Source organism: Sphaerodactylus townsendi, linkage group LG08, assembly GCF_021028975.2.
Source record: "Sphaerodactylus townsendi isolate TG3544 linkage group LG08, MPM_Stown_v2.3, whole genome shotgun sequence".
Lineage (NCBI taxonomy): Eukaryota > Metazoa > Chordata > Lepidosauria > Squamata > Sphaerodactylidae > Sphaerodactylus > Sphaerodactylus townsendi.
The window spans coordinates 27092131-27109559 of record NC_059432.1 but is presented as its reverse complement, the minus strand read 5'-3'; positions in this window follow the sequence as shown (position 1 = coordinate 27109559).

The window sequence follows — 17429 nt, the reverse complement described above, 5'->3', positions numbered from 1 at the left end:
GGCCTAGCCCCTTACTGGCAGTCTGAGATGCATGGGAAGGAGGGCCCAGCTTGTCAGCACATAAGCTGTATGACAAAGAGGCTGCGCCTCCAGACCAGAACAGGGCTGACTGGACAATCTGGCTGAGGACTGTTTTTTCCTCTTGCCCTCCCTCCTTTGGAGTAGCAGGGGCACCATCTGAAGTGATTCTAGGGTCCATCCTCAAGTTTTGCCTGGTCCCCTGAAATCATTAAGACTCCCCTGCCCCTTCCTCAATGAAGGCACTCAAGACAGTGTATGTCAATCTCCCTTCCTCCATTTTACTCTCAAAACAACTCAGTGAAGTGGGTTAGGTTATGGGTGTGTGAATGTCCAAAGATCACCTAGCAAGGGGGATTTTGAAGCCCAGGTGGTAGTCTAAATACCCCTTTAGCACTAAGCTGGCCACACATTCTTTTTTATTTCTAATAAATCTGAAAAACAAACATGAAACATATCAAGAGTAGAAAAGAGTAAGGCATGCCAAAAGCTGTAAAGCTAAGATGGTCGAATAATGACCATTGGTAGGAGGAAAAAATGGTAACAAATGAGATATAGCTATCCCTGAATACAAAATCTAGAGAAATTTAGGCCACATAGAAAGTGGCTTAGTTGCTATAGGAGTGTATTCCCCTTAGAGACAGAGCCATCACTTCAGACTTCCTTTTGAGTACTTGAAGCTTTAATTAAGCATCTAACCTTCAGTGAAGGTATTGCTAGACATTCCATGACATAGCTGGACATGGACTGGATGGTTTAAGGTCACCACAAGCAAGCTGGCCACATATTCCAATGGGCTATAGACTGAGTTCTGGGAATAGCAGAGTGTTTGTTACCCACCCACAGCCACTGCTTGCAACTTATCTGTGTTTGAACTCTATAGAACAGAGTATCAGTCAATGACACATGAACCTCTCCCCTCCCCCACTTCAGCACCCTTAATTAACCTATCCTATTGATTAACGGGCATTTATGCTTCACCCCATATATTGGGAGAGAATTTTTTAAGCTCAGAAAAACCAAATGATTCATATTTTCCCCCTTGTTTATGTCTGTTCTTTCAATTGTTTAATTAATTAATTGACTACAATGTGCTGTTCTTAAGACTGGGCTGGCTAATTTGGCCAAGCATGTCCATTGACATTGGTACTACTAAAAAACAAATAGACAAACCCCCCCCCCAAAAGCAGGGGGGGCTAGGCAGTAACTTTTATCCTTTCCTGATTCTTCTTTGGGACACTTTGTGGAATAGGGACAGTTTCAGCAGTCTTAATGCAACAGCAGCAGGGAAAGCTGTAAGTTGAAGAGCTATTTCTTTGTGATATGAGAAGGCAAAGGGGTCTCATAGGATCGATGAAATTTGGGCTTGGACACAAAGCTTACTTTGCAGCTTTGGGTAGTCACTATGTTTCAGTCTAACTTACTTGTCAAAGTTGTTGTGAGGATAAAAAGGGGAGGATGGAACTCTGCATACTACTCTGAGCTCTTCAGACTTTTTTTTGCTGTCAAGTCACATCTCATTTATGGTGAGTGTGTAGGGTTTTCAAGACAAGAGACATTTGGAGATGGTTTGCCATTGCCTACCACCATGACATGACCCTAGTATTCCTTGGAAGTCTCCCATCCAAATACTAGCCAAGGTCAGGCTGAGTGTATGATTGGCCCAGGATCACCCAGTTTCCATGGTGCAAGTGGGGATTCATTACATTAATACATTAGCCACTGCACCACACTGACTCATCAGACATACTGCAGGATAAATTGTGAGAAAGGTGGATCAAGTTCCCCAAGGAAATACACCTCACTATTAAAATGCGAATGAGAGCTGACTGTACTTAATTTTACCAGAAGCCCATTTTAGCAAAGGAATGGCAAAGGGCCTTCCTGTAACTTGTTACTAAATTCCTTGCCAGAGACAATGTTCACCCAGGACCATCTTTTGCCTATAAAGCTATCAAACTGGGAGTGGGGGAGAGATGGACCTATTGGGGATGCTAGATTTTGCCCCACAACTGCCAATTGCCAGTCCAGAGGTAGGCCCTCTGCTGCCATTGAATGGTACTACAGAATCTAACCCTCAGGCATGCCACTCACTAACAGGGCTGGCCCTAGCAAGAAAAGAGGTTATGTCTTTTATCAATGTGTTCTGTGGTCTCATGAGAAATGGGAACACCAAAGAGAAATGGGGCTTGTTCTTTGCAAAGTCCCCCAATCAATTTTTTCTCATTTTTTGCTCTGTGATAATGAAGGACCTTTGAGTCTAACCCATCATGATGCAGCTCTTTATGCAATGAGGATCAATCAAGCTCTCAACGTTTCCCAAATTAATAAAATCTCAGTAAACAGTAGAACAAATGCAACGCATTCCATAACTCTTTCACTCTTCACCCTTAACAATCACATGAATGGAATTTGCTATCTAAAAGCAATGTCTGAAAAATGGTACCATTTGTAGATGACCACTGTAGCACTTGCTAAGGCAATTAGAAAGCAGCTGCTAACAAATACCTGCATTTAATAAGTATGCTAATTGATATTGACTAACTCCTGACAAGCATTATGTCAAGTGCCACTGAGATGGCTTGGGAACAACTTGAACAATGGAAGGCCAGGTGGCTCACTGCTTGTCTTAGATGGGCGAATTGAGAGTAGTGCATAGCTCAACTTCTGCTTCAAGCCAAGTTTGTGCCACTTGGTGGATCTCAGACAAAGATGTCAAGTTCATGTCAAGACAGGTTTTGGCTGCCAGAAGCATACAATTCTTTTTCCCCTCTATGGAAAAATGTTTGTTTCACAATGATCTGGCATCCTTCTTTTAATTTATTCTTCCTCTTCAGTGACAGTGACATCTGTAAATAAGATTGCACAGATGTACTGAAGCCCATGAGATGCTGCATAGGAAACAGAAAGATGGTGGGCAGGCTGTGTTCAGGAGGCACTCAAAAGTTCCCTGCAGTCCTCTCCAGTGCTGTAGGTTTTCTGACCCTTGGAGATATCCTTGGGGTCAGAGGATCCATGCAGAAAAAACAGACATGAAAGACAGTGAGTGGAAGTGAGGGACAAAGGGATTAACTTTGACCTCCGTGGAGCTGCACTGACAGCAGAGGACAGATTTCATCCCTTGTCCCATCGCACTTCAGCATCTGCAACCCATATGGCTGTTCCTCCATGCTGATCTTGTGACCTTCAAAACCATCTTTCCAGGAGTCAAAAAAAAGTTGGAGCAAGGGAGAGAAACATGGGAAAATGGCACTGTCCATACACAAACTGGAAAGATGCTGCCCATTAAGTAATAATGTTTTTGGCACTTAAGGAAATCAATTCACATCAGCCACTAAGATGCCACATACCACATAGAATGATACATGGCATTTCAATATCACTAAATGTTAAAGTGATGATGAGTCACTCAGGCAGTGTAAATGGTGATGGAAACACGGGAATATTTTCTAAAGAGGGTACCAAACATAAACTAAGAAAGCAGGCTAATACTCAAGAAATAAGAGGGAGCCCATGATGATATTTTTGATTCTGCTCAGAAAAATTAACCCCAAACCAAGACAAAATTCAGCTTGTGACATTATTTAGAGTATTTAGTAGTATTTAGAAGGATCCCATTCAAATTATTTAAAATATTTATATTCTGTACTCTCAATAATTTACATGAGGCAGTTTATGCACATTAAATTAAAACACTACAAAATACTCATCTAAAATGTACAAAAATGGCAGCATACCACCTAAGTAGATAAAGATGACTTGATGAAACCATTAAGAGAGATAACAGATTTAAAGATATCCTTGAGAACAGGAGTCATAAAAATCAGAGCACTATCCTAGACCTCAGCCAGCAGAGAATAAAAGAGAAGGGCCACATAACTGATAAAACTTTACAAGCACAGCTGATAAAACTTCTGTGGGACCAATTACCTAAAAGCTGGAGAGAATAAAAAAGCTTTGGCCTGGTACCTAGAAGACTGCAAATTTGGTAATAGCTACTGTGCTGCTGAAATCCATATTGTAAGCGCCTTGGAGATGGAGACCTGATTTTTGTCCCTCTGTTATAGAAGCAGAAGCAGAAGAAGAGTTTGGATTTACATCCCACTTTTCTCTTCTGTGAGGAGACTCAAGGTGGCTTACAAGCTCCTTTCTCTTCCTCTCCCCATAACAAACACCTTGTGAGGTATGCAGGGCTGGGGGAGTTCAGAAGGACTGACTAGCTCAAGGTTACCCAGCAGGAATTTAGGAGTACAGAAACACATCTGGTTCACCAGATAAGCCTCCACCACTCAGGTGGAGGAGTGAGGAATCAAACCCGGTTTTCCAGATTAGAGTTCACCTACTCTTAACCATTACACCATGCTGACTCATATGGTTATAGCACTATAGAAAAATAATAAATAAAAGCAGCTTCAGACTTTTACTGCATCAATTGCCACTGGACACCTGCAGCACAAAGGAGAACCACATAGGACCTCATCAGAACACATTCTAGATACATTTGTAACAGCCAGACAGAGGCAACAGCAATCATCTTTTGTTGGCAACTGTCAAATATGATGTTAGCAAATCCCACTGGATCAGTCACAAAGTGTTGAAGCATGAGCGTTAGGGGTGGTGATTTAGTAAAATAAAACCACCAAATGAAGAAGCTTATTCAGCAGAGACGGATAAGAACATAAGAACATAAGAACATAAGAACATAAGAACAAGCCAGCTGGATCAGACCAGAGTCCATCTAGTCCAGCTCTCTGCTACTCGCAGTGGCCCACCAGGTGCCTTTGGGAGCTCACATGTAGGATGTGAACGCAATGGCCTTCTGCGGCTGTTGCTCCTGAGCACCTGGTCTGCTAAGGCATTTGCAATCTCAGATCAAAGAGGATCAAGATTGGTGGTAGCCATAAATCTACTCTCCTCCATAAATCTGTCCAAGCCCCTTTTAAAGCTATCCAATCAGTGCGACTATCACCACCTCTGTGGCAGCATATTCCAAAACACTAATCAAGCACGCTATGGAAGAAGTGTTTCCTTTTATTAGTCCTAATTCTTCCCCCCCAGCATTTTCAATGTATGCCCCCTGGTTCTAGTATTGTGAGAAAGAGAGAAAAATTTCTCTGTCAACATTTTCTACCCCATGCATAATTTTGTAGACTTCAATCATATCCCCCCTCAGCCGCCTCCTCTCCAAACTAAAGAGTCCCAAACGCTGCAGCCTCTCCTCATAGGGAAGGTGCTCCAGTCCCTCGATCATCCTTGTTGCCCTTCTCTGCACTTTTTCTATCTCCTCAATATCTTTTTTGAGATGCGGTGACCAGAACTGGACACATAGTACTCCGGCGCGGTCGCACTAATGCCTTATATATATAAGGGCATGACAATCTTTGCAGTTTTATTATCAATTCCTTTTCTAATGATCCCCAGCATAGAGTTTGCCTTTTTCACAGCTGCCATGCATTGAGTTGACATTCCCATGGAACTATCAACTAAGACGCCTAAATCCCTTAGCCTGGTTCTGAAAAAGCTGAACAGGATTCAGTTAATTTCGACTCTTGGATCAGCCCTCTCCCTCACCATTTCCTCTCTTGCCAACAATGGCAGGGCAGAGGAGTACTGATACTGAATGCTAGAGTCCAGCATTCAGTGCCAGTGCTCTGCTGCCACTATTTTCCAAGTTCCCATGGAAATGGGAAACACCAGCAGGCCAGAGGAGAACTTGAACTGAATGCCACCACTGGCATGGCCCAGCTGAGCATTCAATTCTCCATGCTGCCACCACTTTTCAAGTCCTTATCAATGTGGGAAGCAGCTGAGAAGGAAGCGAACTGAATACTGAGCTTGGTGTTGCTGAGCTCAGCATTCAGCTGAAAGTCCACATGGACTTGAGAAGCGGCAGCAGGAAGAACTGGCAAAATTTAAAGTTTGGGTTTTAAAAACTCAAAATTTTTCAGTAAAAAGCTGAATAAAGCCAGTGTGTATTGACTTTCATCAGCTTTATCAAAAACTTCCAGGTTCTAAAAACCCAAAACTGAAATTTACTGAATTAAAATAATTGTGCTCTCCCCTAGAGCGCATCTTGTTCAATTGCACAATTGCACAACGTACTCCTTTCCTTCTCCTAGTTAAGGAAACAACTGAAGTTAGTTTCATTTCGCAGCTCAAGTTTCAACAGCTGAGATCTGACTGGAGTCTTCCATTTGGGCACTTTTAACCAACGGAAATGCAAGTATTTGAAGATGACTTTAGGCAGGCTACTGACCTCAGTAGGTCTCCCCCACCCAATTGTTTTTTTTAAAAAATGTTGACCTTAAACAGCATGCTAGATAGATGATTGTTGGTTTCCCATTATTTCTCAAAGCACAATAGATTGTGTGAAAGGTTCATTTTTCAAGTCCGTAGGCATGCCGGGACATGCTTATGCTGAACCAATATTCTTCACCTCATGCACAAAACAATTATTTACAATATATGTGCTGGCTGCAGGAAGCAAAATCAGCTCTTCTTCTCCAAAGAGATCCACACGGCCCAGGCTCACCCTTCTGTGTTTTCTGAAATGAAATCTTATCAAAAGGTGGGATCTCTACACTATCCTAAGTGCCAAGGTGAGAGATAACAATGGCAAAGGATCGATTCACCCACAGCATGGGTAGTAACCCTCAGTACAGCGGATAAGGCAGTAAATTTCTTTCTAGGCTGTACCAATTCAGACTGCAGGTGGGGGCTCTCATGGCAATTGTACCTCATACCAAAGGGAAAAGTCTCACCACACAGAACATCACATTATGAAAAGAAGAAATTTTGATTTCCTATTTTTCTACATATGTGTTTGTTGGAAATTTGTGTGAAAAGAATTCAATGTGCGCTCCTACCAGTGTGGTTGTTCAGTGAAGATGCAAGTTTGTCATGTTAAAAATACCACAACAAGGAAGGATGGCAAATGCAGAGTTTTCAGTTGAAAGGTAAAAAAGATGATTTTCTCAGTCACAGTAAGATTATACGGAAGAATGGAAGTTGACAGGATTTTTTTAAATGCCTGTGGCTGTCACCAACTCCTCCTTGTATAGGGTTTCCAGGCTCTTGTGTGTGTGTGTGTGGGGGGGGGTGATCCCCAGCTTTGGGCCCTCTTCCACAGCATCATTCAGCTGGTCAGCAGAGGTCTTACCAGCCACAATTTGAGGCCTTGGCCTTGGTGCCATTGGCCAATTGCTGCCACTTCCAGAAGTGACCTCATCACATCACCAAGGACGAGATGGAAAGTTCTGGTATTTAGGAAAAACTCGATGGTAGAAGCTGTTTTTATCACAGAATTTGGCCCAAATATCAGGATGACTTCCACATAAGCAACATGAGGCCTCAATTTGCAGCTGATACCCCCCCCACACACACACACCCTAATAATCAGGGGTGGGAATATCTCCTAATCCAGGAATGGCAAGATGTTCCAGGAACTCCACAATTTCCCTATCAAGCCTCTTTGTCCAGCATGCCCAGCCAAATTGGCCCATGCTGGTAGGGGCTGATGGGAATAGTTCAGGCTATCCTGAACATCTGAGAGCCGCAGGTTTTCTACCCCTGCCCTAATCCCTTGGAATCAGTGGAGAGAAGTGTGCCTGCTCCAAAGGGTACCTCCTTCCAAGGTTGGTAAAAGGCTCTCTTTAGATTAGAAGGTGCCATTACTTTTAAAACAGCTGCCACAGACCCTTTGATTGGTTTCTTATTGAAACTAATGGTCCCTAAAATCTGGCATCTGCTCCAAAATTGTTTAAAACTCACTGGTAATGTTTTACCCCAAAACCAGCAATCACAGTAAAGTTCCCTCCTCATTTAAAAAAATTATGCAGAGCATACTCTAATAATCCTTAGCACTTTAGTAGTAACACGTTTATTGTCTTGGCCATAGGCCTTGACAATCTCCTCATACACAGATATAGTGAAATTAAAACCAACACAAAAAACATCCCATATATACCAATATAACTAAAATGAACTTAATTAGTACTGATACAAAAATCCCTGTCAAATAATTAAGCACATCATCATTACACCATAAGTAGCCTGATTATTCTTGCACCATGAGCAAAAAGTTCTACTTGGTTAGAAATATATGGATCATCATTGGACAAAAGACAAATCAGTTTCCCAGTGTTGTCAGAATCCCACACAATTGGGATAAGTTCTTTGATATATTTGGTCCTAATGTCATCATAAAGAGGACGCTCCAAAATAATGCAGAATATCCTCATCTGCCACACTACCACAAATGCATCTATAGTTAGATACCAGCACATTACTACATCGTGCACTATACACTGCCATTGGAATAGCCCAGTACAGTGGTGGCGAACCTATGGCACGTGTGCCAGAGGTGGCACTCAGAGCCCTCTTTGTGGGCATGTGCGCCGTCAAACCAGTTTGGGCACTCGGCAGTGGCATAGTGCCAAGGGAGTGTGCAATGCACTGGGCGTGCACCCCTGCAGGAGCGTGGCGAGAGTGTTCTGGGGGCATGGTAGGGGTGTTTCAGGGCGTTCCGGGGGCATTCCAGGTTTCAGGGCATTCTGGGGGTGGGAGCAGATGGGGCACAGGGCGCACGCATGCCCCAGATGCAGTTTCCCCTTGCTCCACCCCTGGCACTCGGTCTCTAAAAGGTTCACCATCACTGGCCTAGAACTTGCTAGGGGTAGTGATTTGATAAAACCAAATCACCAAAAAAACCTAGCTTTTTCCAAGTTTCCCCTTTACCCCCCCCCCAATACCCCCCCCCCCCCAAAACAACAACCCAGCAGAGCTTGAGAAACCAAGGTGTGGAGAATCGGTAAATTTCAGGTTTGGGTTTCAAAAACCTGAGAATTTTCAGTTAAAAGCTGAATAAAGCTTTTAACCCCTGAACCTGACATTTACCAGAATAAAATAATTGCAGTAATTGCAAGGAGGCCAAGGTTGGAGAGGGAAGGGTCCTCAATGAAGTCCACCAGTAAAAGCAGCCATTTTCTCCAGATTTGACCTAACCTCTGTCACCTCGTTGTATTAGAGGGAGATCTCCAGCCACCACTTGGAGACTGGCAACTTTAGGAAAAAGGCCTATCCAGGCAGGGCATAAAATCACACAAGGAATGCCAGCTATTGATTAGTCATTGCACAGTCAATAACTCTAGCAGGAAATTCGTAAACAAGCACTCTCACTAACTGCTGGCGATTAGAATTTTCCTCAGGCCAGTTGCTAAAATGCCTCCAGCCAGTTACTGAAATGCCTCTGTCAGCCCACTGAATGAATCTGACTGGACAGTATCTTCTTCAGCTTGCTTATATGGGATGCTAATAATGTCAAACTATTGTTGGCAGACTGACCTAGGGTGCCTAGCAGTGCAGTGCCAAAAAAGGACAAAGTATAAGCTTGTCTGAACTTGCCCTCACCAAATCAGCCATGGATAATGCCTTTTTCACACCCTTCTTAAAGGGATTACGGGAACACAATACCCCTGTCCTGAGAGCATTCCCATCTCCAGCCTTGGACCATACACCCTGTAAATACAAAATATTTGTTAATGCCTTTGCCCCAAATGTTCCTGCCAGTATTGTATTAACTTGAGAACTTCTTCCTCTGACTAACCTCTCACTAATGACTGCCTCATTTGCATTGCCATTGTTCTATAGCTGTAATTCAATCAACCTTCTCACTTTCAGACACTCCCAAACTTGGTCTATCAAGCTAATGTCTCAACTCATTAGATTAATGACCCATCACATTAAGGCTGATGTTTGATTCTTGTCTTTCTCTGGAAAGGCAGTATTCCCCTTTGTCCTAAGAAATTAAGGGTCACTCTTATGGCATATACTTTTTTTGTCACTAGCAAAAAAGCTGACTGGACAATCCCTTCAAGAAAAACCGTTCAGTCTCCCCTGTTGGGTCATTCATTGTTGTGTATAGGATATGACTGAGTGTTGTGCAGGGGGCCCTTGTAACAGGTGGGAGATTTACTTCAGAGAGCAACCCAGATTAATAAGGCACAACAGAAATGATCACATGGAAGGAGCAGGAAGGAGCATCAAATTGCTCAATGCGAAACCTTGTTCTTGCAAAGCTGAGAGAGGGATAAGGGTAAAGTGAGTTATAATATAAGATGAGGATTCAAACTAGTGACTGAGTATGATTCAAGTTTGAGATGCTGGGTGCCATATCCCCTATTTACTGCTGTCTGGGCCAACAAAGTAGTTTACTGGAAGATGAAACTACTGGCATGTTACCTCTATGTACTTTAGTCTATTGCAGTGATGGTGAACCTTTTAGAGACCGGGTGCCAGGGGTGGAGCAAGGGGAAACTTCATCTGGGGCACACGTGTGCCCTGTGCCCCTGCCATGCCCCCGTCCTCTCCCACCCCTGGAATGTCCTGAAACCTGGAATGCCCCAGACGACCACGAAGCTCTGAAAAAAACCCTACCATGCCCCCCCCCAGAACGGCTCACCATGCCGCTCCTGCAGGGGTGCACGCCCAGTGCATTGCAACCTCCTCGCCCCCTTGGCACTATGCCACTGCCGAGTGCCCAAACTGGTTTGACGGCACACATGCCCACAAAGAGGGCTCTGAGTGCTACCTCTGGCACACGTGCCATAGGTTCGCCACCACTGGTCTATAGCATTTTTACCCCACCTTTTTCTCCAAGGTGGTCAAGTTTGGATACATAGTTCTACCTTCTTCCTTTTAGCCTTACAACAACCCTGCAAGGTCGGTGAGGCATGTAATTCCACATTTCCTGTTCACCTGCATTCCTATATCCTCATGCACATAAAACTGGGCTAAGAACCATTTTGTTCCTTCTCAGTACAGCTCGTTGGTTGAGAATGCCAGCCTCAAGATGGCATCCAAAAATCCCCCAGAATTATAGTTGATCTCCAGACTACAGAGATTATATCCTGTGGAGAAAATGGCTGTTTTGGAGGGGGACTCCATTGGATCAACCTGGCTGAGGTCCTTCCCCTCCCCACACCTCCCCTTCCCAAGTTCCATCTTCAAATCTCCAGGAATTTTACAACCCAGAGTTGGCAACCCTACTGGCTGGACAGTGGGAGAAATATTGCTTGACAGGATAGTCTGGGGTTTTTTTTTGCTCCCATCTCTACGTAAAAATGGTTTACATTTCTTGGAAGGAGGCAGGCTCCAAGGACCACTTTGAGGAACAGGCTGATTGAGATGCCATTCTCTCAGCAATTGGGGTAGTTGTGTGGGGGAGGATTTTGTTTCGTTTTGCTTCACCTGGCTTTGCCAGGCTTTGTTAGAGAAATAGAAGAAAATCAGTTTACATTCAGCAGATATGTGGTGATTCCATTTCAAGGCAAGAGATTTCAGAGGTGGCTTGCCACTGCCTGCCTCTGCAAAGTCATCATGGTGGTCTCCCATCCAAGTACCAGCCAGGGCTGATGCTGCTCACCTTCCAAGATCTGACAAGATCAGGCTAACTTGGGCCATCCAGTTCAGGGGAATAGGAGGAGGCAAAATAAGAAGCCGTGGTGAGGATTCTGCCAGACCATCTGGCACTGACCTTTGCACCCTTTTACCAAGCAGACAAGGACACCTGGGACAGCTGTACTGCAAAGAGCAAGAGGAGATCTTGGCTAACTTGCTCTCATTATGAAAAGCCAGACAACCCGGAAGGGTTTCCTTCCTGCCTCTCCTCCCCCAATGACTGATTCAAGTCACGTTAGCAGGGACACATAGGTTTGTTTGCTATGCCCAGGACAGGAGGACAACTTTGCTCACTGCCTGCTTTCCCCCCTCGAGCACAGCAAGAAAAACAAATCAACTGCAAGGGACAATTGCTTTACTCTCTGCAGTTTGCTCTTGAGTAATACAGTGACCCAATTTTACTGATATTGATTGTTTCTTTATAGAAAGGCTCTTTTTAAAAGAGTCCTGGAAGTGCAGAAAAAATATTTTTAGTTTGCAGAAGCAAAAGCTTGAGAGAATCCAAAGCAGATATAAGGCCTGATCCAGATGAATGGTGAAGTATGTAGGAGTAAGTATGCCCACTAAGTTAGACTGCCTGCCCACCTGCCTGCCTGGAGCATTGCCAGTGTTGGTTTTAAGTGACAATTGATTTAAGTGAGGATTGATTGTGGGCTGCCTTCAACTCTGGAAAGGCTGGATATACATTTTAAAAGGAATACTTTTCAATTAAAAATGTGTCAGTATCCAGCCCAGGGACAGAACCTGCAGAAAACTCTCTGCATCTCAGGTGTACAGCTGTCACATAGCCCTCAAAATCTTCAGCAGGAAAATCCACAGCAGGAAAATCCACCCCCATCTTAAGTAACCACAGGTCAAGCAAATAGAATGAAGGCTGCCCCTGGGCTTGGGGTTACCAGCTCCAGGTTGAGAAATACCTGGAGATTTGAGGGGTTGAGTCTGATGAAGGCAGGATTTGGGGAGGTAGGTACTTCAGTGAATAATAATGCTATAGATGCAGATTTTTTTTTCTCCAGGTGAACTGATCTCTGCTGCCTGAAGAGCAATTGTAATTGCAGGAGATCTTCAGTCACCACCTGGAGACTGGCAACCCAATGTGTGCCATGTGGCAACCCAGAATGAAACATATACACAGGGTTGAGTATGCATGCAGGTGAGCTCAGCTGCCGCTTACACATCATCATCCCATATATAACATACATTGAAGGAGTGTGTTATTAAGCATTTAGGCCATTCTAGAAAGACTGTAAGACAACTGGAGAATGCGGAGGGTAATTCTGAGGATGCTCCATGGGTCCATGACAGAGATTCAGTTCCATATAGAATAAGATGGGCACAACTACCACGACTAGATGAGCAATGGTGACAGTAAGCAAAACTGCTTCTTTAATGTGCATTTCCTATCAGATCTCCAGTGGCCAATTAGAAGCCTTCCTGGTGAACAGCCCCACATATGGCCACACCCACTTTCTAAAACACTTGGTAGGCACCCACATGCACCTTGATATAGAACAGGGGTCTGCAACCTGCGGCTCTCCAGATGTTCATGGACTACAATTCCCATCATCCCCTGCCAATTGGCCATGGTGGCAGGGGCTGATGGGAATTCTCAGACGTCCATGAACATCCTGAGAGCTCGCAGGTTAAAGAACCTCTGAATCTCGAACAACTCAAAAAAGTTAGCCAAGCCATAGATTACAGGTCAAGTCATGTGCTTTGCCAAGGTAAAAGAGGAAATGAAAGAGACACATGCTCAGATTTGAATTACTTGAATAAGTGAGGTTCTCAATGCTTTGCCTACATCTGCTTGATTTGCAATAGGTGTTCAGTGCTTAATCCGAAGAAGGGCCTTTTATCAAGCAAAAAGAGAAAGCCTAGATCCAGGGGACTAGACAAACATAGCCGTAATTTTTCACCTGAGGGTGGCAGTGGAAAAAACCCTTATTTGTATTAGAAGGTGGTGGACAACACTGGACACGGAAACTTCTCATGAGCTCTAGCAACCTTTGAACAGCTGCCAAGGCCCAGAGCTTCTGGTGGGGCCACTGTCATTGACGCAAACACATCTTGTGCCCTTCCCACCCAATCACTTGCAAGTGCTTCACCACCACTCAGGCTCCCAGCTACCCAGAACTGATTTAGAAATGCATACAGATAGTAGTAGTAGTAGTAGTAGTAGTAGTAGTAGTAGTAGTAGTAGTAGTAGTAGAAGAAGAAGAAGAAGAAGAAGAAGAAGAAGAAGAAGAAGAAGAAGAAGAAGAGTTTGGATTTATATCCCCCCTTTCTCTCCTGTAGGAGACTCAGTACACACCCCTTGCTCTTCCCCCCTCACAACAAACACCCTGTGAGGTGGGTGGGGCTGAGAGAGCTCCGAGAAGCTGTGACTAGCCCAAGGTCACCCAGCTGGTGTGTGTGGGAGTGTACAGGCTAATCTGAATTGCCCAGATAAGCCTCCACAGCTCAGGTGGCAGAGCTGGGAATCAAACCCGGTTCCTCCAGATTAGATACACGAGCTCTTAACCTCCTATGCCACTGCTGCACTGCCAACTGCACATATTATCCAGTGCTGTTGAGAAATGGGCATGAATGTGATCTGGGAGTGGGGCTTGTAAGTGGAGAAAGGTTGGATACACAGTCACATTAGGAGGGACACAGCAAGGTGGGAATGGAAAGGAAGACATGAGGGGGAGCTGGTGGTGGATGGAAGGGGGGCTCTGGGTACTTTGTGCCCAGGGTAATGTTGCCAAGTTCTCCCTGATCACCAGCAGAGGATAGGGGCAGGGTGGCCAGATCCTGATTGGGAACTCCTGGATATTTGAGGATGGAGCCTGGGGGAGGACAGAGACCTCAGTGGTTACACTGTCATTGAGTCCACCCTCCAAAGAATCCACGTTCTCTGTAGACTGGATATGAGCTGTAATTCTAGGGCATGGGTCTGCAACCTGCGGCTCTCTGGATGTTCATGGACAACAAATCCCATCAGCCCCTGCCAGCATGGCCGATTGGCCATGCTGGCAGGGGCTGATGGGAATTGTCATCCATGAACATCTGGAGAGACGCAGGTTGCAGACCCCTGTTCTAGGGGATCCCCTGGTCCCACCTGGAGGCTGACATCCCTCATTATGGTTTCCACACCTGGAACTAGCACTGTGTAGTCACCAGGCTGAATCTCCTGTATGTGTATTTATTACAAATGCCTCCTAATATCTACCAAGAACAGGGTGTAGTTGATACACAGTGCAATCCTAAGCGCCCTTTGAAGTCCACTGGAGTGACATGGATCTGAAACCTTTTGTGCTCCACGGGAAGCAAAGGCTCTTGCAACTTTATGTCTCTGCGTCCTGGCATTAAAAGCAATGACTGAGAAAAGAAGAGCCTTGTTCTTCATTATCACCTTTACCACCACCCCCTTGCCTCCCCAGCGCTATCATTCATGTTTAAACAGGAAGGTTCCAGCATAGTGAATAGTGATCTGACAATGTAGACTCCTGAGAACAGGAGCAAACAGAGTTTGTCTTGTGGTTAGAGTGACACTTCTCCACAAAGGGAGAGTGGAGGGAAGTTAATTAAACCCTAAAGAAACCATTTATTAGAACAGGAGAGGCAAGCGATGGCTTTTCTTCAATACAGGCAGCAGGTTCATTATAAAGTGAAACCTTTTCTTTTGCCGTTAATAAAGTCTTTTTTCTTACCTCTCTGGCTTTGAGGAATTGTGAATGGAGAATACACAGCTCCTTTTTGTTAATATTCAGCTTTCCAAGGGATCTGGGGAGCCACTGAATAAACACAGAATCCATTCAGGCAGCTTTCGCGAGTGACACAAATTGTTTTTAATATTTTTTCTGTGTCTGTGATTTGAATGTAATACCCTCCTTGCCACCAAATTGAACTGCAGTGAAATTCAGAGGACTTATGCAGGTTCTTGCCTGGGAAACGGACTTGAGGAGTTTTGAGAGGAGCTGAAAGAATTTTGGAAAGTAGCAAAAACGTTTAGGAGGGGGCACAGGCTCCTAGCTAGCATTTCAGTTATTTTTAAATGGTTCTTTCTTCTGCTGTCTATCCCACATAGTAAGCCTTAAATTCAATCTGCCAAACATTACGGAGTGAATTATGGAAATGCATAAGGGGATATATATTGGCTACTTTCTTCAGGGGCACAGTTTCCAAACCCGTTTAGGCCAGGCATTTCTTGAAAAGCAAAACAAAAAATAGAAAACACGTTGCATGAAAAAAATACTCTTTTTTTTCAAACTCAGAAAGCTATCCAAAGCTATATTCAAAATCTAGGAAAACTTAAGTCAGCAAAAACACTATTTATTTTACTTCATTTATATCCCACATTTCTCCCCAAATGGGAAGTAAAAGTGGGTTACGTAATTCCCCTCTTCTCCATTTTACCTTCACAACAACCCTGGGAAATAGGCTAGGCTGGGTGTATGTGACTGGCTCAAGGTCACCCCACAAGCTTTTGTGGCAGGGAAGGGATTCAAACCAAGGTCCCCCAGTGGTTGGAGTTTTTGTGTGACACTCCAACCGCTACTCAGCACTGGCTCTCTTTGTGGATGCCATAGCTCACAGGTGTCAAACTCACGGCCCTCCAGATGTTCATGAACTACATTTCCCATCAGCCCTTGCCAGTATAGCCAATGCTCATGTTGGAAGGGACTGATGGGAACTGTAGTTCATGAACATCTGGAGGGCCACACGTTTTTTCAGATGCCAAAGCTATTTTTATTTCAAGGGATATCAGTTTAGAAAAATGCATGGAAGTACCGGTAGATCTTTCATTGGTGCAGTTCACTTGAAATGTTTTAAACGTAGAGTAAATAAATTCTTGTAGACTATGTATGGCACTATCTTGAATAATTCTCTCTAGAAACATGCAGAAACGCAACAGAAATAGTTTTGTATTGGCCTCTAAGTAGGATGTTTACATTATTTTACATTTCGCTGCATAGCAGAAAGACGTATAAACAGAAATTGAATTTTCATGCACTGCCCTTGATTCTACATACAGTTATGGTGAATTAGTCCCATACAAGTAGAATTCTGTGTCTGTAATTATTACAGACTGTTTGGAATAAACATTTGCAGTAATGGGGTTGGCTTTCTCTTTCTGGTTGCAGCGCGTGAGGCATGAAGACTTTTTTTTTAGAAGCAAGCATTGTAAATGTATGCCTTCTTTTTGATGGTGGGCTACAAGATTCAAAACGCATGTTATATAACACTGAAAAAGAAAGAAGTGATGAAATGAACAATGTAAATCAGGAGAGCGCATGTGACAAAGGAATACAAGAAAACAGAATACATGTACAGAATGCATGAAAACTTTGTGTTACCTGATATACATAGCAGCAGTAAGCAGCCCAATCTGGGGGTGGGGGGGGGGTAGAGTGGCAGCCAGGGGACAGCATCATGGTGCCACCTCCAAAGGGGAAATCGACAGTACAGGAGCCAGAGGAGTGGGAGAAAACACTCACCTCTCCTTGGGTAGGCCATTCTCCTGAATGACTTACACCACCTTCTTTGGCGACGTAGGCCTGTGCCACTGGGAGAGGGCACTTCATGGATTGGGGGGCATTTGGGAGCCAAATACAGACAGTTTCAACTCTGGGGATGCCTCAGGATGCCTCCTCTATGCCGGTGTGGGGATTTGTGGCAGCAGTCATCCATTATAGGGCCCAGCTTCCAGGTTTGGGTGCTGCGGTGGCTGGCTGCTGGGGTAAGTCCCTCGACGCCGGCAGCTGTGCCAATCTGCCCAGTAGTGGTGGCACAGAAGCCGACGCAACCCTTCTGCTGCTTCCAAAGCCACTTCAGTTCCCCCACCCTTTGGACTGCACAGTAAAAATAACTATCGCTGTGTGTCCCAACTAAACTTCCATCCAGAAATAGGACATTTCAGTTCAAAATTCTGGGAAAGACAAAAAAATGTGCCTAACATCAAGAATGATCTT